Here is a 23,213-nt window from a genome sequence, read left to right on the forward strand (position 1 = left end):
CAGACAGGCATGGTGCTGGAGCAGTAGCTCAGAGAGAGAGAGAGAGGGGGGGGAGGGAGGGAGAGAGGGAGAGAGAGAGAGAGAGAGAGGGGGAGGGAGGGAGAGAGGGAGAGAGGGAGAGAGGGAGAGAGAGAGAGAGAGAGAGAGAGAGAGAGAGAGAGAGAGAGAGAGAGAGAGAGAGAGAGAGATAGATAGATACCTGGGAATGATATGGGCTTTTGAAACCTCAAATCCCACCCCAATGACACACCTCTTCCAATAAAGCCACACCTTTTAATCCTTCCCAAACAGCTCCACCAACTGGGGACAAAGATTCAAACAGTTGAACTTATATGGGCCCACCCCATTCAAACTACTGCACTGACTAAATTAATGTGTGTATGATTTCCATTTTCCTTCTTATTTGCATATCTGTTCCCCTTCTAATTCTCATCTCCTTGAGCCACATGATACACCTAAAATGTAGCAGGAATCTTAAAAAGTTCTTATTAATAAAATCAAACCTGAGGCCAGTTATTGGGGTAAACACTGGAAGATCAGAGAGACAGAACAAGCCACAGCTAACCTCACTTGGCCAACTTCTCAGCTGATCTTGTTTCCTCAGACTGGAAGCCTCTGTGTCCTCATATCTGAATGGCTCTCAGCTGAACTGTGCTGTTCAAAACCTAAAAGCTTAACCAGCCAAATGCTTCTAGTTTCTGATCATCATGTCTTATATATCTTTCTGTTTTCTACCACCACTCCCTGGAATTAAAGGCTCGCTTTCTGGGATTAAAGGTGTGTGTCACCATGCCTGGCCATTTACAATGTGGCCTTGAACTCACAACAATCCAGAGGGATTTCTGTCTCTGGAGTGCTAAAATTAAAGGTGTGAGTGCCACCATTTTCTAGTCTTTGTATCTGACCCCAGATAAGTTTGTTAGGGTGCAAAATATTTTGGGGAACACAATACCACCACACCTAAAAGGCCCTCAATATCTAATGGTTATACTGAACCATGTGTCCCATACTCTATTCACCTTAATTTACATTTGTATCTAGGACAGATTTTTGGACTGACTTAATTGTAATTCTGAAGTGGCTTTCCCTGAACCTGGTTCACTTACAGTCTCTGTCAAAACTAAGGAAAGCATATTTTATTCCAAAGGCATACATGATTCACTTTAGCATGTCAAACACTATCATGTTCATATATTCCTCTACTTACAGTGTCTCATAGTTTCCAAAAATATCCTGCACATGTGTTTAATTCTTGCAATCTGTCTGTGACAGAGGATCAATGAAGTTGTGACTTCTGGGGCTGGGGACAAGGCCTAGTGGGTAAGATCACTTGTTCTCTAATAATCAGACTGAGTTCAGATCCTAAGCACTCATGCAAAAACCTGGGCATGGCTGTGTGGCTGTGAACCCAGCATTGGGGTCCTGAGAGTGTGCAAGCCAGCCAGCCTAGCCCAAGCCATTCAGCGAGACCCTTTCTCAAGGCAGTAAAGCAGAGGATGGCAGAAGATGCTAGATGTCCTGCTTCTGCCTCCAAAGAAGCATGCTGTGATGCACACAGCCCCCACACATTTGAGTACCTGCAACACACACATTTGCCACACAAGACACCGTTATTAAATGGCAGGGCTTGAACTTGAACTTTGTGACCCTAATTCTCAAGGTCTTATTTCCACACTTTGTTATCTACTTGGTGGTCTCTACATTGTCATTTTCATTGTAGAATATTGATTTTGGATTTTCCCCTGAAGACTATTAATATACGGTCCAATTCCAAACCATCATGACTTTACAAAGAAATATATATATGTCAACATTTGGAAGTAATCCCTCCTACATGCTGGGATGCTGTCACCGTCACCACTACCACCTCCAGCACCGTTATCATCAACAACAACACTAAAGATAACAAATACTGATGAGGCCGTGGAGGAATAAGAGCCCTTATGCACTATGGATGACAAGAAGCACTAAAAGGAAGCTTCCTGTTAATGGAAATCAATGGCAGATCCTCTGAAGACTACAATTAGAATTACCATATTGTTTAGCAATTCCACCTCCCAGTATTTGTCCAAAATAATTAAAGTCATGATCTCAGATGTCCAAATTCCAGGTTCATGGTAGCATTAGATACCATATTCAAGAAAAGGAAACCACCTAAAGGCCATGAACAAATAGGTGAATAAACAAAATGTCTACACACACACACACACACACACACAGAGAGAGAGAGAGAGACAGAGAGAGAGAGAGACAGAGAGAGACAGAGAGAGACAGAGAGAGACAGAGAGAGACAGAGAGACAGAGATGAGACAGAGAGAGAGAATAGTATTTAGACTTGAAAAGAAAGTAATCCTGTTAGATGCCAAAACATGATGAATCAGCTATAGAAAGGCAAGAACTGCCTGATTATAGTTATATGAAATTTCTAAAATGACTAAACACAAAAGCAGAGAGTGGAACCATTGTCCTAAGGAAGGAGAGGGAAAATCTGAGTTGTTATTCACAGTATAAATTCTTTATGATACAAGATGCTTAACTTCTGGAGATCCTCATTACAACAATGAGTCTATATTTACAAATATTGTAAGGCATGTCTAAAATTTGTTAAGAATTTAAAGTATTTCATGAAGTAGTATTCAATGTGAAAAGGAGGAATTCTGCAATGCAACATGCATGAATTTGGAGAATACTGTGCTAAATGAAGAAAGCTATACAGAAGTACAAACACCACATGATCTTACTTATATAAGGAATCTCACAAAATTAAAGGCATAGATAACAGGAGTTGGCTGCCAGAGGATGGACATAGGAATTTGTGGGTCCTTTCAGATAGGCAGAAGGACAGGTATTTCTATCTGTCACCCAGCAGGGTGACCACAATTATAAATAATGTATTGGAAATTTCAAAAGAACTAAAAGAATGCATTTAAAATACTTCGCCATAAAAATCATAGGTAAGTCAGATAACAGCTGTATTAATTTATTTTATTTGATCATGCCACACTGACCACATGGAATTATTACATTGTGTCCTGTTAGTGTATGTAATTATGGTTTGCCAATCAAAAATAAAATAAATGCAAATAAATGGATGGATGATACAAGCGGAAATGGGTTGCTGCTGAGAGGAACTCCAAGACTGTTGATACCACTAACCTGCAAAAGCTGTTAGCGAGCATCTAGCATGGCAGTGTGGACTCCAGCCTCAGCCTGACCAAAGGGATGAGGTCACACTGTTGGGCCATAGCTGGTGTTCCTAAGCAGGGCCTGGAGTAGGCCACACAGCTCTGCCTGCTGGACTGCCTTTCCAAACTGTCAAGCTGACGTCATTGTTTTCTTTTTCCGTACCAGCCTGTCTTGTTCTTTGTCTCACTGTCCCTGGAGCTTCTGGGTAATTCTTCCATCAGTATTTCCCCTGTGTGTTTTGGATAGAACTCCGCAGAGGGATGAGTTTAGTATCTTGTCTTCTTTTCTCCTGGACACTTCATTTTTAAACTTAATGTTCTGAATATTTTTAATTCTGTTTAAATGGGCTTGAAAAAGAAACTTCAAAGGGGCCGTTTGGATTGTTCTCAAATGCAGACAGCAACAGGATCCACCTAGGACATGGGGAATCCAGTGTTGAAATGTCCAGGCTCCTTTCTTTCTCTCTGAGGGGGTCTTTCCTGAGTGTTTCCACTCCTCCAGTGAGAACACACAAAGAGGCTCCCATAGAAAGCAGGCCCAGCCTCCTACACATCTGGACTGTGTCCACAGTATGCCTGCACCAACTGTCTGCAAGAGGACCTATGTGCCTCAGCCTCTCAGCACATGTGGCACAGAGCTGTTTCTTGGGGGAAGCACTGAGCTGCCTGTTAGACTCCCTCAGGACAGCATCAATCCATTTCAGTAGTGGAGGCGTGTCGGCGAAAGCCCAGATTCCTTCTCCTGCTGCAAACCAGGCTGTGAACCGGAGATGCCACCTGGCTCTTCCGGGGAGATGTAGCTCTAATTACAGTGAAACATCTACCCAAGTTCCATCTCCTTTTTTGTCTCCAACTTCCTTGTGGGTGTGCCCAACTTGGCAGCCCAGCTGTAAGTCTCAATGACATCATCTTCCTGGTCAGCAGCATCACCCTCCTGTCCCCTCCTCTCACCTGTTTATTCAGGCCACAGTCACTTCTTAGATGCTAAGTTAAGACAATCGGCGCAGTCTCAACCAGGAAAGGGCCGTGGAAGAACTTCAGTTTCCCGCTAACCTGCTGCAAACTCTGCTGATTTTAATAAGGGCTTTATTCCTAAATAACAGGAGGCTGCAATCTGGACTCGGCAGACTACCATAGATCAAAGGTGCAGCCGAGAAGTTGGGGCAAGCATTTAAAAGGGAACAAGAAGTTCACTGAAACTGTTTTGACACAACCGTTGGTGACTAGGGAATCAGAGCTGGCTTCTCGGCAAACATCATTATGCAGCACTTACCTGTAATACAGACGTTCTAAGGAATTCGATGAACAGCTCTTTTTAAAGACATTTGGGCCCTTCCACCATGGTCGACTGGCTCCATTTTTTTAGGGTTTAACATAAGTGACTCTGTTTTGGTACCAGCAACTTTCACAAGAATCCTTGCATTTCAAGTGTGCCTTCTCCTGGGAGCTTGGTTGCCAAGGTTAGAATTGTGGTGTCTATTTTTAAGGTGGCTGTGGTAGATACACAAGAAGTTTTGGTAGGGATGGGTTGGGCTATTTCTTCTAGAGATGTCAGCAGACATCGGCTGTACCACTACAGTTACTATCTGGTCTTTGCATAACCCATTGCATTGGCAGGGGATTATGTACACTGTGGCCTGGGATCATATTCCCAGTGGGATGATGTTGAGCTGAGTGTTTTTAACTTTTCTGTATCTATTTGCTCTTTGTAGGATAACTTTAAACAGTTGTTAATCTCAGAAGATTAATGGCCTAAAAAAAAAAAAACGTTGGCTCAATGGAGTCTTATTGTCTTCAGTTCCCACAGAATAACTTAGCCATTACACTAAGACCTCCTGCTTACTTAAGCTTTTATAACTAGCTTGTGCCTTCATAGGTAAACATTTGTTTTTGGTGGAGATTGCGCCACATACATATGATCATTGTGTGTTGAGAGGATCGCTTTCTACAACCCGGCTGCCCACTTCTAGGTCTGTAGCCAAAGGAAACAAAATCAACACATCAAAAAGATCCGTGCATGCCCATGCTTACTGCAACCCTAGTCACAACAGTGAAGCTATGGAAACAACCTGGACCCTAACAAAGGATGAGCAGACAAGGAAAACGCCACATGAAAGTACATAAAAGGAACAGGGTGACATCATTGGCAGCAAAATGGATGGAAGTGGAGGACATTATGTTAAGTGAAACATACAGGCCAGGTACAGAATTTTTTTCTTCTTCCAGAATATAAAACTCCCATGCACTTACTGAGGAGCTGAGGTCAGTTGATGGCTGGTTGGGAAGGGAGAGTTAGTTTTCTTTAAGGATGCGGTTCTCTGTAGGTCAACCATGCCCCAGTGGATGCCCCCACCCAGGAGTATATGGATGGCAAATTGGACTTGAAATATTATTAAATAACAAGAAAGAGGATGAAAAGAGGTGATGGAGTTGTGGGGGTGGTAGAGATGGGGTGGTAGAGAAGTGGGGGTAGAGATGGGGTAGTAGAGATATGAGAGTGGTAGAGATGTGGGGGTGATGGAGATATGGGGGTGGTAGAGATGGGGATGGTGAAGATGTGGGGGTGGAGAAGATATGGGGTGGATCTGGGAAGATTTAAGAGGAGAGGCTGGTGTGAGTATAATCAAAATATACTATATGCATTTCTCAAAGAATAAATATATTTATGTTAAAAATCTATACATTCAATTTTTTATCTTTTTTATGAAGTTGCCTACCTCTCACATCAGTTAATAAAATCTTTCTTTGGAAATGATGAAGAAGTCTCTGGGGTAAATCCCAAAAGTACAGTGTGCCTCTAATACTTGTTAGGAAGAGCAGGAGTTCATGGCCTACAGTAGACAGGGCAGGCACCAATGGTCTGTTTAGTGAGTCCTTTTCTCTAAAATTGGGCAAACCAAAATTTTTACTTTTCAAATAGTGTATTTTCAATTTAATGTGACTTTTCTATAAACCCCTCCCTTGGTTCCTTTCCAGACCTCTACCCTGTCCTAAGAGACATGGACTTCTGATTTTATTGAGTCTCCAAGTTCCTAGGAAAAGAGACAGGAGGAAGTATGCCTCTGTGCATAATGAGAGCTAGCATAGATTTTGAAGAACTCACTGTAACTAGGCGCCGTGTGTGTGTGTGTGTGTGTGTGTGTGTGTGTGTGTGTGTGTGTGTTTTGTTTTGTTTTATTTTTTAGATTGTTTCTCTGTGTAGCCCTGGCTGTCCTGGAACTCGCTCTGTAGACCAGACTGGCCTTGAAGTCACAGAGATCCGTCTGTCTCCGCCTCCCAAATGCAGGGATTAAAGGTGTGCACCACCACTGCCCTGCTTAACTAGGTGCATTCTCGATGGGTCTCGTTTGAATTTGCTTTGCCAAAAAGCATACAAAATTTGTATTTTTAATCCCAGCCCATGTGGAAAGCAAAAGCCCAAGTTACTGGGGTGTGAGGAATGGCCAGTATCTCCTCGTTCATGCTTTTCCCAAGAGGACACGCTCTCTGGGAGTGCATCACCACCACTTCCGCTCTAATTAGGAGTTACAAAAATAAATGAGAGCATTCGGAACAAAAACACAAATGCAAATCAGTCACCGCCACAGGGACATGAAGTAAGTGTGCTAAGTTTTCAGGGTTCGGACTGAAAACGGCAGGAAGTTGAAGGACAGGGAGAAATGCTTTAGCTTTCTGTCTGCGATTCCTCTACTGAAGGGATGTGTCTGCCTGCTTGTGTACCAGACCGTCATTGGGAGACCACAGACCCTGTGCTAACGGTTACATGCCGATTATTTGAGAGCAAGTAAGATTGCCCTGTGAAGATTATAGAGCCTGGTTCTCTTTCGTCTACCTTCAGGAGAGATTGTGATTACCTGTGTTACCAAAGCATGAAGGAGTTTAGTCTCTGAAACCCAACTCCCCCAACACATAGGTTTACGTGTGCACTTCAGTACACAAATACACATACATGGTCACACATGTCAGCACATGTGGGAACAGAATAACTCAGTTAGTCCTCAGATACACTTTCCACCCTATGTGTGAGTCTACTACATGTGAGGGGCTCAGTGGAAAGCAGTGTGATGTTTCAAAAGTTTATCCTGAACATGATTGGCACTGAGGGGTGTTGTACTAGATGGACACAATACTGGACTGCCCAGCCTCCTAGCTCACTCAGTCTGTTTCAGCGTCTCTCAGGCGGCTTTCTTAGCACTGACTAGAATCTTATTTGGAAACCCAAGCAGATGCCCTCTAATGATGGGTGCTCCAGATGCTATGGGTGGGGAGGGGTGCTGATTCAGCAGACATGTTAGAAGCACGTGACCATCGATGGCTCCCAGTTATCCTGAGACACATACTGTCACAGTTTCAGCTCTAATGTTGTAGAATCAGGACTAGTGGTGTCAGATTGGCTGAGTCTTGAGATTCATGGCTAGATCTTACCTTAAGTCGGTTGGGCCTAAGACACAGGAATCTGACTGATAGACTCCACTGTTGCTAGGATATCACAATGCAGTCAGGCTACCGGGTGTTATCTGTCACATCAAATTCAAATGGAAAAGGGAAGATATGGCCGTGGTGATGCATGCCTGTAATCCAAGTGTTGGCAAGGTGGAGGCCGGAGGATCATGAATTCAAAGGTTCAAGGTTACCACCCTCAGCTACATAGGAAGTTAGAGGCCAGCTTGGGTTATATGAGACTCCGCTTCAAAAATTTGAAAAGAGAAAAAGGGGCTGTGGAGATAGAGCTAGTTAAGAGCACCCTGTGCTTTCCTGAGGACCCAGGCTCTGTTCCCAGCACCCACATGGTAGCTAACACTGTCTGCAACCCTAGTTCCCGAGAATCTATCACCTTCTTCTGGCCTCCGTAGTCCCTGAATGCACGTGGTGTACATACATATATACAGACAAACACATAAAATAAAAATAATAAATTTTTTTTTAAAAAGAGACTTTACTTATTTATTAAATTTATCTGTATGTTTATCCTCTAGGATAACCATAGAAACTTCTCTGAAGAATATTCACATTCTGGAAGTTTCTTAAACCACAACAGATGAAGGTGCATTGGGATCATAAAACAACAACAACAACAACAAAAGCCAGGAATCTACAGCTCCCACTGGGCTATCATCTCAGAAAGCTTTCCTGGTAAATGTTTTCATGCCCTCCCCCTCAGGATGGTGTCCTACTTCCTCCTCTTCCTGTTCTTGTCTGGCTCTTCCGGCTCCCTCTATGCTGCTGAATGAGCCCCCATCCCTTCTCCCCTTCCATTCTGCGGCTGACATATGGCTCTTGCTGCTTTTCTCTTCTTCATTTCTACACTACCAACCTGCATTGAGGTCCTGCTTCTAACCACCTTATTTCTTTAGGCTCCTCAGTTCTGTGGTCTCCAGGCTTGTTCCCCTTTGGGCACCATGGAGGGTATTGCTGTGCTGTGCCCTACACTTGGGCTTGAAACCCCAAACCAAGCTCAGGCTCAGTTGCTTGTCCCTCTCATCCCATGAGAAGTGACAAGGACCAGGTCTCAGTGTTTTGGTCCTGGAACTTTGCTGTGCTTCATGAGTGAGTTCAGCATGTCTTGTCATTGTATCACTCACAATGCTATTTGGTCCTTCAGATATTCACAAACATGCTGGAACTCTTGGTGGTCACATGATTTAGGCTCTGTGACATTTACCTCCTTTTCTTCATGTGTTTTTATCCTCTGCCACATCTTCATAATACTCTAAAGGCCCCTCTTTTACTTACCAATTCTCTACCAACGTGGTGTCCCCATTTTTATTTTTTAATGATGCTATTATTGCTTCCTCTCACATGGTCCTCTACAATCATGCCAGATGAAGTCATCTATGTCCCTTTCATGAATACATCAGTCCTCTGCCTCTTGATATTCTTTCATTCCATCAAGAGCACTCCAAATTGAGATGCTCCACACTCATTTGGAGAGTAACACAATCCTTTGTCAGTGGAGCAAGAAAATATTGAGCTTCTATTTATGTTTGCTTCCTCATCAAGAGGGAAGCATAGGACTTCATTCTGTGTCTTAACAGGACTGCCCTTGACATGAATAACAGTGCTGTGTCACACTCGGTCCATGAGGGATCCTGCAGGAAGGGCCTGCCAGAGGGTGCTTACCAGCATTGGGGCACAGACTTCCACTCATGTTTTCCTGGTGAAATGGGTTGCAAATTATACTGTCTGGTATTCATGTAATACTACATTAAATCTCACAGAACATTTAAAGTGGCGTGCAGAAGGAGCTGCAAAGGAATCACTGGTTAAGGAAATGCTAATAATGCCAATGGGAGGAGAAGGAAATGATGGAACTGACTCCTTAGCAATGTGCGTCAAAACGAAGGATATTTACTGCAAAATGAGAGAAGTCAATACCATTGAGAGTTCAAAAGAGAAGTGAAAATTACCAAGAAACTATCTGATATATGCTTTAAAGTTATTGTGTTAAGAGTGAGTCTAGGGATAATAGGTGGCCCAGTAAATAAGAGTGTACCAGGGCATCTGACAGCCCTTTTGACTTTAGCAGAGACCTGGACACATGTGCACATAGCCATGCAGATAATCAAAACTAATAAGATAAATCTTCTAAAAGAAGAATGGGTATTATTGAAGGCAATGAATTTGCATTTTGAGACATCTAGATCACAACCAGCAAGACATGTAACAACCAGGAATCCAGATGTAATTAACAACATTTTAAGTAGAAGCTAAAATCTATTTTAGTATCATTTACTAAAGGAAAAAAACATTAATAAAATAGTGTCAGTAAAAGAAAAAAAACCTTTTAATGGGTATTACATTTTTTCTTTTTGAGGAAACCTTTCATGGATTGTGAATATAAAGATGTATTTTATATGCCAGAAATTGTACATTGTGAGTAGAAAAATCAATCTTAAACTCCAGAAGCATTATGAGATAATCCAGAAACTTCAGAGGCATCATGGGATAATCCAGAAACTCCAGAGCATTATGGGATAATCCAGAAACTCCAGAGGCATTGTGGGATAACCTAGAAAGGAACATCTGAATGACTCCTGTGAGGAAAGAAAACATGCTTTTGGTGGACAGTGAGAAGATGTCAATGTAAATGGCATCAGCTACAAAAAGCAGTGAGCCTTATGGGGGCATCTTTCTTACAAAATTATTTGTCCACTCTTTTGGCAGGGGAGAAAATGACCTGAAGGAGGGGTTAAAGATGACATTTTGTGAGTAACAAAATACTAATGTATAATGTGAATTGTTATCTGTTGAGTAATATTTTGATTGTGTTCTGACAAATAAAGCTTGCTTGGAGTCTGAGGGCGGAGCTAGCCACGAGCTGACCATAGAGGTTGGAGGACTGTAAAGAGAGGAGACAGGACATGGTAAGGCAGGGCTGAGGAGGATCTTGGCCCTTTTGATGGAGGAACCAGAGAGGTAGGAAGCAACTGTGGATGCTCCCCTGCTTCCCTGATCTTTCAGGTTTTTATCCAGATATCTGACTCCTGATTTTTTATTGATAAGATTAATTAGATTAATGCTTCAATTATCATCTATCACAAAAAATTCCCACATGAAGCAGAATTAATAAAACATGTCTTTCTTCTATTATAGCTCAGTATAACTCCATATACCATGTGCTGTGTCATGTGTGGTCTGTGAGGATTCTCAGGGCAGGGCCTGGTGAAGGTCATGGAGAAAAGAACTTCAGAAGATGACGTGGGGCTGTTATTTTTCCTACTCTGGGAATACTCTCTCAGCTAGGTCAGTCTTCAGGAGAGAGGCACAGCACCGATTATCAATTCTGGGGCAATTTGAAACCACCCCCCTCACACACACACACATAGACAACACACATACACTGAACCAAATAATTCCTTTCCTTTGGCCCTAAGCAGAGTCCTATACAGACTCAGATTTTTTCAGTAGCACTTCAAGTTATCAATTGCTTCTGAGAAACTGGGGACACTTTTGATTGCTTGCGATTTTTATCAGGCAGAAGCAATGAGCAGTCATGGTACATACACTATATTTTGATAGTCTTATTGATTTGGAAGAAATTCCAACTTCGTACATCATGTGTGTATTGTATTTTAAAAGATGTATCCTGGTCTTCCTGACTCTAATGTAAGATACCTCTATATCAGATTAACAGACAGCTATAGCATATTGTGCTGGTGAAAATAATCAGTTGCTCTGTTTTCAAATCCATTATCTGCAAAGAGCTTACTTATTCATTTTAAAACCCTGGTATGGAGTGTCTAGGTCAAGTTCATTTTCCTCCATTGTGTCTGCACAGAATAGATACTCAACAAATGTTTCATAGTTAAATGACCGAATTGGCCAATAAATGAAGAATTAAAATAGATAGCAAAGACACAGCCCCTGCTTTTCAGTCAGTCACTGAAGTGACTACTATGCTATGAAGTAACATCATGAGCAGAGCGGGAAAGATGTAGAACAGCCGGTTCAGGGAAGTTCACATGAAGTTCCGCAGTGGTGAGGCTTGGGGATGGACGTTCCATTTGACCCATATATTGAAAATGAGTAGGAGTTTGAATCTGGACAGATGCCGAGTTAGGCCTAGTGGGGCAATTATGGGAGTAAGGACCTCTGGGTGAAGAAGGTGTGTTAGAAGAGTTCTTGGGAAAGTGAAGAGCTAATTCCACCTATGTAAAGAAAGCAAAGGGTAGAGCTGAGGATTAACAGTGGACTGCCTGCAAAGCGCTCCCAGGCAGTAGCACCTACAACCTTTCTTCAATGCAGCAGTTGTTTGATTCCTGTACCTGGGCACAGACAGGTGTGTTCAACTTGAAGGGCAGGGTCTGGGCCCAGTCAAGTCAGCAGAGACAGACTCAGTTGCCATACCCCCATTCACATACACACATCGGAACACCAATCACTCCATTTTAAGCACTTATATGGATGTATGTCCTTAACTTGCATCTCTAGCATCTTGCCTGGAATTCATAAGGATTTGGTGACTGAATGGATTCCCTGATTTGACAGTTCAACATTGCCTGTAGGAAAAAGCCTAAATGAATTTATTTGGCATTTCAAGACTTCCTTGTCCAATGTCATTCATGTTTCCAACTGTCTGTTGGTCTTCCAGGCCTGAATCTCTACCAGGCAGATTGGCCTTCAGACAGCCTGAGTTGGCCATTTCCTTCATTCCTAATGTCTTTACAGGGATCCTGACCCAGAAATCCTGGTACTGAACATGAGGGGAGACTCTTAGATATTCTTTGCTTCTACAGCGGCACTGGCTGATTTGTGGTAACTTTGGAAGGGATCGTACAATTGCAAGGCGACCTCTGAGTGCCAGTCTAGACTCCGACTATCTAAGCAAGTCTGTTCAGCCTCTCTTATGAAAACTTCCCAAGGAAGTTACCTCACTACCCTCCTCCCAAGGTCTCCCAGCTTCAGAGGGTGTGAGGACAGAAGCTCTGTGGTCATAGTCTGGGTCAAGACTGCCAATCTGACAACTGTCTGGGAATATGCTGCTAGCCTGAGGCAGCCTGAGGCAGCGTGAGTCAGGAGCCCAGGTAGTCAAAGCAAAACACCCACAACATATCCATTCACTGCAGGTCAGAGCAAGGATAGAAGCAGAGACCCAAGGAGGGGAGTCATAGGTATGGAGAAGGCAAGTATCTGAGGTCTAGGCAGGGAAAATACCAAAGGAGAAAAAAAAAAAAAAGCCAAATAAAGCTATCTACAAATAGATGGCCTGTGTGGTCCTTGATGTGAACTTCAGCTTGAAATTAAAAAAAAAAAAGAAAAATGAAAAAAAAAAAAGGACACGTAAGTTCAGCAATGGTCATCCTGAAACAGCAAGAGTAGGCAAAGGAATCGAACTTGACACATGGTTACACACAAAGAACTTCAGTGGAAGTGTGAAAGCTATATACACCCTTTCTTGAACCTCGCCTAAAGGCACATGTCTCTTGCTCCCATGTCTAAGCTGTCAGTCATCAATACCAAGTCGTGGCATGTTCAGAGTTGTCTATGGTGGTTATTTTCTAAGTACAGGACATACACTGGCTGTCCAGGGTCAGTGTGGCTGAAGAGATCAGTGGGGGATGATCCTTTTTGGAGAAGCAAAACTCTTAACCCAGCCTCTCAGATTAGATATCTTCAAGTTTGCTTTAAACAGAAGGTAAATTCCTACTGAGGGCTAGCATTCCTCTTCAAACTCACACATTAGAAGACGATGCTCACACTGTTCGAAGAGCATGGGTCTTTATAATCCTTACTTACTTTATAATCCATAATTCTCAACATTGGCAAGAAATTAAATGGTTATCTGTTGATTCTTACCACATTCATAAAAGGGGATAATGTATTTCTGTGAGTGATCTTCATTCATTTTAACACTCACTAAAAAGCTAGAGACCTTAGTTTTGGTGTATATTTCAATGGGAGGAAAGACAATACCAGAGTTAAGGAGTATGATAAGTTTCTCTGTTTTTTTGTTTTTTGTTTTAAACATGATTGGTAAAGTGTTCTGCATGTCTTAAGATAGAGCCCATAGGAAATGCTAATAAGTGTCTTTGCTGGAGGCTTTCCAGTGGCCAGTCTTTGGAGATATCAGCCTTTTCACATGAAATGTGCATAGATGCATGTCATAAAAAATAATGAAGCAGACATGGAATTATGGCATAACCCAAAGCAAAAACAACAAGTGAAAAACTTGTTTTCTCTAACCATTAAATGTAATTCATGGTGAGTCTGAATTGCCATGCCTTATCAATTATTTCACTGTTAGAGAAATTCCTTTACTGGGCATGGCTTTGTTCTTCTTCAGGGGATAGGAAGTCATGAGGCCTTTCTGCATTAAGCCTCCCATATACATCTTTGTCTTCTATAAATGAACTCTGAGGCCAGCAAAGCACAGTAAGAGAACAAGAAGACAAATTATTTGACAGGTTTCCCTACGTCAGCTCACCGTAGCATTACCGAGAGTCTCCAAGGTGAGGAGGAAGGTGAGGGTTCCGGGCTGAAGGAAGCCCTTCTGTCTCCCTTGGTATGTTGGTTAGCATGCAGGATGTGTCATGCAAGTCTGCTGGTTCCCACCTTTCAAGGTGTACATTACCCATAGTTCTCAGAAAATAAAAACACTGGAAGCATGAAGAAGAGCTGAACTCTGTAGCCATTCCCCAGCCAATTCATCTCACTTCAAACTGTCCACTCCTCTTTGATGGCTGAAACTCTGCCGGGCAGACTGACCCTCAGACCGCCCGAGATGGCCATCTCCTTCATTCCTAGTGTCTTTACAGGGGTCCTGACCCAGAAATCCACCTCAATAGGTAAGAGGTTAAGAAAACACAAACAAATGTGGGAGGAAAAAACCTGAGAAAGAAAAAAATTTTGGACCCTGGGGAAGTCAGAAATGGTGTTTGGAGCACAATTCAGATGTGGACAACCAGCTCTTGCTGGTAAGTGGTTTTGAGAAAAGCCAATGAGTTCATATCTGATAAACCAGTGCATCGATAATACCAAATTCCATGTGGCTTCTGAATGCTCAATTGGGGAGGAGGGGCAGATAAGTCCTCGCTGCAAGAAGGCTACAAGGAGGTGATATTTACTGTAGATGCTGCACAATAGAATACTTTTAGATTTAATCAGCTTCACCAGAATTGTATCCAATCCCTTCCCCCTGAAAAAGTAAGACGTGTCTTCTTGTCCCCAAGCTGGAGAATAGTGGTTGATTAAGGTCTTCTTTGAACACCCGTGTGTCAATCAAAAGTAAGAGCAGTTGGAATGGTTCCAGGAGAGTTTTCATGAGGGGATAGTGCAGTGGCTGTTCTTCCTGAATGATACTTCCCATTACATACATATGTATATACTTACACATGCATACACACAAACACACATGCACACACGTACACGCACACCAGCTGTTCTTTTGGCAGTCAACTTCAGTTACTTAGCAACCCAGTAGCATCTGATGAAAAATGGAGTAAATAGAGACCAGTATGGGGTTCTGACTGATATAGTCCTCTGGCTTTGGGAGTAATTCCCTGTGATCGCTCCACCTAGACTCAACACTCACATACACTTTCCTGGTGAACTTTGCTCTGTTAAAACAAATACCCAAAGGATTTAGTGGCTATAAGAAGGACATATAAAACTAGGAAGGGAAGCCGGGCGGTGGTGGTGCACGCCTTTAATCCCAGCACTCGGGAGGCAGAGGCAGGCGGATCTCTGTGAGTTCGAGGCCAGCCTGGGCTACCAAGTGAGTCCCAGGAAAGGCGCAAATCTACACAGGGAAACCCTGTCTTGAAAAATCAAAAAAAAAAAAAAATAGGAAGGGAAAACAAGAGGGAATTTCTGAATCTTTTGTGGAAATATAAAGATTTTTGGTAGCCCAGCAGTGGTGGCACACACTTTAAATCCCAGCACTGGGGAGGCAGAGGCAGGCAGATATCTGAGTTCTATGTTAGAGACAAGTCTGATCTACAGAGTGAGTTCCAAGACAGCCAGAGCTACATAGAGGAAACCCTGTCTCTAAAAACCAATACATAAATAAATAAATAAATAAATAAATAAATAAATAAATAAATAAATAAATAGAATAAAAAAAGATCTATTGTATCAGAGACGTTAGGAGGTGCATAGAAAAAAACAGATTAGTGACCATTCTGTGTGTGTTCTCTGGTGCATGTGTGCAGTGCACTTGTGAACATGTTTGCATCTATTTGGGGCTCAGAGGGCAGCCTCAGGTGCCATTCATTCATCCTGCATCTTTCTCTTTTGTTTGTTTGACACAGGTTCTCTTTAATTGGCCTGGGACTTTGCCAAGTATGTTAGATTGGCTAGTCAGTGAGCTCCAGGGACCCACCTTCCCCTACCCCCATCTCCCCACCTTTTTAATTAAAAGCATACAGCATCATGTTCAAGATTTTACATGAATTTTTGGGTTTTTAACTCAGGTCCACATGCTTGCAAGGCAAAGTTTTACCAACTGAGCCATCATCTCCCAGCACTGAAATTATTTTATTTTTTCAAATACACCTAGCACTATAATAATAAGATTAAATATCTATTCATTCATTTACAAGAAGTAGCAACCAAGGTGATGGGTATAGTATATAACACTCAATGGGATGAACTTTGTTGTTCTCATCATGAACTAGCATGTGGTCATTTGAGGACTAGTAAGAGGCAAACAAGAAAACTGGTCAATGCTACAGAAGGCTGGGAAACGGTAGTGGGTGCTCTAGCAGCACATTGAAGACAGATCTGGAAAATTAAGCTCTGTTTTCCTTTGCCCCCCATTCAGCTCATCTGCACCAAAAGCCTGATAGATGAATGATCTCTTGCAACTGTTTCACAGCAATCGATTAACATTTCTTAGAGCCCCTTTGGAGAATTGTCTGCTGTCAGTTGTGATATACGGATTTAAGAGTACATTCATTCTCTAGCTTTGTGCCACTGAGTCCAAATTAATGAGTCTTTCTACAACGTGGCTACGATTTTATTTTTTGTCACCTGGTGCAGACCTCGCCTTGTTTCTCACTCACTGTTCTCTATTGCTAGCTCAGGTAGTTCTTGGAGTCCCAGGGAATGCCCACATTGGGCACGAGATGAGATTGCCTCTTTTTTGCAGATACTCCAAATAGGATTGTGGGACCCAGTGCTTTCCTGAGCCTCAGATTCCTGTACTTTTAAATAATAAATTCAGATTAAGTGACCGCCATACAGCGCTACATCAATCAACTCCTCTACACTTGAGATGTGCCCTTTGCTTCGTCTCTGAGAAATTATTATAGTGTTGGAAATGAATGGTGCGTTTGCATCATTAGAGGGCAGACTTCCCTTGAAGGAAGGATAAAGGAGGTTTGAGAAATTAACATACTTGGTAAGAAGCAGTGGGTTCTGCTGGCGGTGGGTGAACTCTAAGGAATGGAAGGAGAGGAGAAGAATGCAGAAGAGGATAGGGAACTGCTCACTACCCCCCACGCAAAGGTCCTCTGTCAGTCAAACACATCAGCTAAAGGAGAGGATGCTGAACTACAGATCCCACTAGTGCTCATACGAACAGCTTATTGAATTGTAAGTAACAACAGAAAGCAGAACAAAGTAGAACAGGACTGTGAGTGTATTCCAAGTAGTAAGAAGAAACATTGCTGAGTAAGCTTTGGTTGATATGTGTATGTATTCATATCGAGTCACAATATGAAATTAATCTCTATCTACAGTAGAGGCCAGACATTTTGGAAAGTCAAGGGCTAAAGAATCTGCTCGAAGAGTGCATTTGCGGCCTTATTAGTAGTAATGGAGAAAAGGGAGACTCAGGTCTGCTTGAAAGCAGAGGAAGAATCCTGCAACAATGAATCGGAGGATTAAGCTGTAAGGACCTCATGACCCTTTCCTCACAGACAGCAGCAGCATCTCCTGGTAACTTGATGATTCTCCTTTCTTATAAGGCCTGTCATACTGGCTCCTGTTCTCATTACTGTCACCAGCTACCGGACAAAAAGCAACTCAGTGGAGGAAGGACTTAGCTTGGCTCTCCACTTGAGGACAGTCTATCACGGCAGCAGGAACAGCGGGGGTCTGGGACAGCAGAAATGTGATGCTTGTCCACATCTCTACAGACCAAGAATCAGGGCTGGACTATAAGCCTCAAGACCCACCCCTGCCTAGAGACCCCCTCCTCCAGCTAGACCCCACTTCTCAAAGGTTTACAAGCTGGTATTGTGAAATACCGCCAGCTGAAGACCAACTGTTCAAACACATGGGGGAAATTTAACAAATCAAACACTGGCTTTGAAGTCATATAGAAGTAGTCAGTTCCCAACTTCGCTATTCCCTATTCTTTCTGGCCTGTTACTCCATCTTGAAAGGTATGCCTTTAAAAGTACGCCTTGGACATAGTCATTTAACAACCAAGACAACCAGTAATATAAAGTGTTTAGTTCAGTCTTCGTAGCTCAGGACACTCTCAGTAAACAAATGGTAGCTCTCACGGTGGCAAAAAAAAAAAAAAAAAAAATTAAACAGTTTTCTGTTCCTGCTAACATGAAAAGCCCGAGAGCAGGACAAACCACGTGACAGCTGGTAATGCATGACAGACATTATCTCTGAATAAGTTGCAACTTTATCCTCACCCACTCAGGAGAGACTGCTATTCTGTGAGAATAATAAATTACCACAGGGAGAGCAAACAAGAAAAGTTGTTCACCTCCAAAAGCTGCCTCTCGAATCTGGCAAGGAGGCTGGATCATTTCTGGGCTGGTCTCCAGATGGAAAACTGAAGAACATGGTGTTTCTACTCAGGATGAGTAAGTGAGCTGCTGACTTGGACAAAGTCCCTGCTCCAGCCTGACATGGTCCTCCTTTCCACGTTGTGTTAGGTCGAGGCCCTGAAGGCTGGTGTGAAGTGTCCTCTTTTCCTTCAGTAGCTTCCAGTCTCGGATCAGGGGAAGAGCGTGCAGGTTGTTCAGTCGTCTGTAAGATGAGCAGTTATTGTTTGTGAATCGCAGCAACTGGAGGTGATAAAGTTCATGTGACTTTCATGAATCTGGACTGTCTTTCCTGAAGGTCAATGTGAGCCATTTCTCATGGTCAACAAGTTTCAGAGAACTTAGACCTTAGACTTGGCAGGGATTGAGGCCAATGGCCAGGAATATAATGTGCTACCTGGTATGTTGTTAGATTGTCTAAAACAGATAGTGTGTCAAGCAATCTTTTAATTAAAGGCAGATACTGAAGCTGAGGAGATGGCTTAACCAAGAGATATTCACAAACACAAGAACTATACTTTCGATCCCCAGAACCCACGTTCAAATGCTGGACACAGAGGTGTAGCGACAGGCAGATCCCTTAACTACTTGGGCCAGGAATTTAATTGAGCTTCAGGTTCACAATCTGAAGGTGGAGAGTGAATAACAAAGGCTGCTTGACGTCAGCTTCTGGTCTCCACGTGCACATGCATATGTACACATGTGCACATGCCCATGCCCACACTAACAAGTGTATACACGCCCTCCCCCCCAAACACGGGAGGAGGGCAGGACACAGAGACAGAAAGACAGAGAAGAGGGAGATCATGTAGCTACAGGACAAGTCCTTTATTTTACAGGCGGGTTAACAAAGCCCAGGAGTATAAGACCATCTGTCAACATTTGTCACATGATTAGTGTGTGGCTTAGGACTTGATCTAAGATTTCCTGTACCAAAGTCAGTGTGGAGGCCCACAAAGGTTTCCCACTGAGATCTGAGCTTGCTTCACCCAGCAGGGCTGTATTAGAGGATTGCTTGACCATGTGTATGGTTACAAGGTAATTGGAAGGGTCTACATTTGCCTGTGCTAGGGGGAGCTCTTTGCTCCACCCCTTGGCATTCCTGTAGATAGCCCTTTAGAAGAGACAAAAGGGTGGATAATGATCCAGAACTTCCCAAGGTTTATCCTGTGTTTCTGTCTGTTTCTCTCCTCTCTATCCTTCTATCTAATATATCTTATCCCTCTCTCGTCAAGAGTACCCTGTTGTAAAATGTGGGAGCTGGTCTCCCACAAGTCAGGACAAGCCCAACTGTCCCATCAGTAACTATGAAGTAAGGACAGTCCTAAACAGTTCAAAGCCATTGCAGGGCTATTGTCAGTCCCTTTTACACAACAATCAAGACAGCACTCACTGAGCTTGTCCACATGGCCGACTTCCCAGGAGAGGAAGGAAACTGTGCTGGAGGCCCTGCAACATCCTCTGTCTTCCTCTCTGAAGCCCAGGAAGGACAGATTTCTAAAGGACACTGGACTGTACATTTCTAAAGCCCTGCAAATGTTCATGACCTTCAATTCAACAGTTGCACTCCAAGAACTTCGTAATGCAACAAAAATCTCAACGAAAGGGAAGGTTTACTTGCCAGGATGACATGACATTGGTTTTATAACAACAGGATCCTGTGCCCAAGAGAATTGTTTAAATAAGCTCTGATACATTTATATCATGGTTTATTTTATTTTGCAGCCATAAAAATGATGTTGTAAGAAAATAACGTCTTATAACCTGGGGAAGTACTTGATAGAGTGCTGAGGAAAAGCACCTTGCACAACAGTGTGCTCACAGTGAGGCTAATTTTGCACCAAGGATCTATACTTAAACTATATGTATTTTATTTTAAAAATGTGAAAACTCTGACATGTCAAGAGTAAGTCATTTTTATCTTTAGGTTTTGCTAGTTTCCCCATTTTTTTTATATAGACAGACATTATTTATTTGTTTATTTTGAGATAGGGTCTCACTATGCAGCCATGGCTGCCCTAGAACTTGCTATGTGGACTAGGCTGGCCTCAGAGAGAGCTGACTGCCTCTGCCTCAGGAGTACTGGGATTAAAGGTATGTGCCACCATGCCCAACCATATTTAATTTCATTTAAATATATATCTTACTTTTATTTGTGCACATGTGTGGGTTATGATAAATGGTAAATTATACATGAAACTGTAGACTCACAAAAATAGAATAGATGATATAGTATTTTCTTTAATTTTGCTAAATACAAATAGACTAGATATTATAACTATAATTCTTGCTTGATAACTGTTTTATTATAAGTAGTCTTACCATGTTAAAGTTAAAACCTTCCTTTTTGATTAGACAGGGGGAGGGGAAGTGCTGTGGGAGGTCGTTCTGTGTGCTGTAAATATATGTTGTTCCCATTGGTTAATAAAGAAGCTGCTCTGGCCTATGGTGAATCAGGTTATAGCCAGGCAGGAAATCCAAGAAAGAGAGAGAGACAGGAAGAAGAAAAGAAAAGGCACAGGAGACACCATCCCACTGTCCAGGGAGCAATGTAATGGCATACAGGTGAAGCCACAGAACACATGGCTACATATAGGTCAATAGAAATGGCCTGAATTTAGTTATAAGACCTAGCTTGAGCCATAGGCCATGGCCATACAGTTTGTAATTAATATAAGCCTCTGTGTGATGATTTTATAAGTAGCTGCATGACCAGGCGAGACTGCAGGGCCAGGCAGGATGGGAGAAACTTCCGGCTACAAACAAGCAAGTTTTGTTGCTCTGAATCTGGATCATCATGTAATGCTTTCTAGATCCATCCATTTCCCTGTAAACTTCATGTTTCTTTATAACTGGATGAAAGCCCACCATGTACATGTACTACATTTTCGTTATCTTCTACATTTCTTTAAGTATAAGTTCTCAAATATGTTTAGAACAAGTCCCAATTAGCAAAACACCTTTGACCTATCCGTCTATTCCCATTTTCCACAGAGGAAACAAGCACCTTGGCTATATGAACTTAGAGAGAAACACCACCAAGCACCTTGCAGTGGTTTGGAAATACAGGCAAAGCGTGTATTTACTTCATGTGAGAAGCATATGATTTGAGATGTGGGATCACAAGTCATCATGCCAGGCCAGGCAAACAGAAAGCCCAATGCAGATTACCCTATTTTTCTTTTTTTTTTTTTTTTTTTTTTTTTGGTTTTTCGAGACAGGGTTTCTCTGTGTAGCTTTGCGCCTTTCCTGGAACTCACTTGGTAGCCCAGGCTGGCCTCGAACTCACAGAGATCCACCTGCCTCTGCCTCCCAAGTGCTGGGATTAAAGGCGTGCGCCACCACCGCCCGGCCCAACCCTATTTTTCTTATAGCATGCTAATAATTATTGAAATGGAATGAATTTAAAGATGGTTTATATCATCTCAGATATTTTCATCAAAGTGCATACTCTGTCCTTATACTGCTCTGGCAGATAGATAAACGTTAGTTGGTGATTGGGAAATTACAGGCCAGAAATAAGCCTCATGTAAAAATTGCATTATTCTATACTGTGAAGCAGTCCCATAAACTACAACAAATCAAATCAATAAGAATGAAGAAGAAAACTTGTTCTAGACCAAGAGTAACTTATAATTAGAAAGAATGAGTCAGGTATGGTGGTATATACCTCTAAGCACAGCACCAGGGAGACTGAGGTTAAGGAATCAGGGATGGGAGGGGTAACCTGGGCTACAAAGTGAGACCCCCCACCTAAAAGCAACCAACCAGCAAGAATGACAGGCATCAGGAAGCTCTGTCCCAACTAAGACAAAAGTGATGAGGCAGTAACTTGAAAATTCTCTGAAAACGACAGAGTTGGTCGTCACCTGGCAGCCTGGACACTAAAACCGAAGAGCTGCAGAAGTGATCAATGTGGACCCTGTGCCCGTTTACACACAAATTTGCAAGGCACTCTGTCTGACTTCTTCTTGTTTCTTTTGATGCTGCAAATGGACTTAAATTATTTGAGTGTCTGTGGTCCCCGACGTTAAAAATCTCCATAGAAAATCCTTAGGCTTGCTGTGTCACTGTGCTACCAAGGGGACAGTTGAACTGCCACACACAGTTGAACAAAACAGACAGAATTCTAAGTGTCTGGGCACTCACCCCTGCCTCAGGGACTCGGGGGTGGTGCTGCGAAGCTCATGCTATTGTTGAATGTGGAATTGGATAGGTGTCCTTGGTAAAATCCAGTGTGCAAAGCTATTCTTGGTTTGTGAGCAGAATCTTGCACCATTTACAGTACTCAGTCAATTCTTACTAAGCGGCTCAATATAAACTCTGTGGACCTGCACTGTCACTAGCCTGTAAGAACTTACAAGACATCTCTCATTTGGAATTGGTATTCTCTGGGGGCCATTCACACTGCAGTCCCAGGTTAACCCATTCAGTCACGTGGAGCACAAGAGACTCTTGTGGTGATATGTTGTGTACCCTAATAAAATCTGCCTGAAGATCAGAGGACAGAACAAGCCACTAAATTAAACATAGAAGCCAGGCAGTGGTGGCACACACCTTTAATCCTAGCACACAGGAGGCAGAGCTCCATCTGGATCTCTGAGAGTTCAAAGCCACCCTGGACTACATGAGATTGACTCAGTCTAGGAGAAAGACAGAGCCAGGCAGTGGTGGCACACACCTTTAATCCCAGTACTTGGGAATCACACACCTTTAATCCCAGTAATATGAAGGAAGTGATGGCTGAGCAGAGAAAGGTATATAAGGCGTGAGGAGACAGGAACTGAAGCTTTTGAGGCTG

The 23,213-nt window shown here is 42.7% G+C and overlaps 1 long non-coding RNA gene across 1 annotated transcript in view; it reads right to left on the reverse strand.

Annotated features, from left to right (window-relative positions):
- LOC121829811 (uncharacterized) overlaps positions 1 to 22,512 on the reverse strand; it is an 85,756-nt gene extending 63,244 nt beyond the window's left edge. Inside the window, exons 1-2 of the long non-coding RNA XR_006072887.2 lie at positions 22,282 to 22,512; positions 18,352 to 18,617 (exon numbers count right to left, since the gene is read on the reverse strand). This is a non-coding gene — a long non-coding RNA (uncharacterized LOC121829811). The remainder of the gene's footprint in view (positions 1 to 18,351; positions 18,618 to 22,281) is intronic.
- Between the last annotated feature and the right edge of the window lie 701 nt (positions 22,513 to 23,213).

The sequence above is a fragment of the Peromyscus maniculatus genome, chromosome 5, assembly GCF_049852395.1.
Source record: "Peromyscus maniculatus bairdii isolate BWxNUB_F1_BW_parent chromosome 5, HU_Pman_BW_mat_3.1, whole genome shotgun sequence".
Taxonomy (NCBI): Eukaryota; Metazoa; Chordata; class Mammalia; order Rodentia; family Cricetidae; genus Peromyscus; species Peromyscus maniculatus.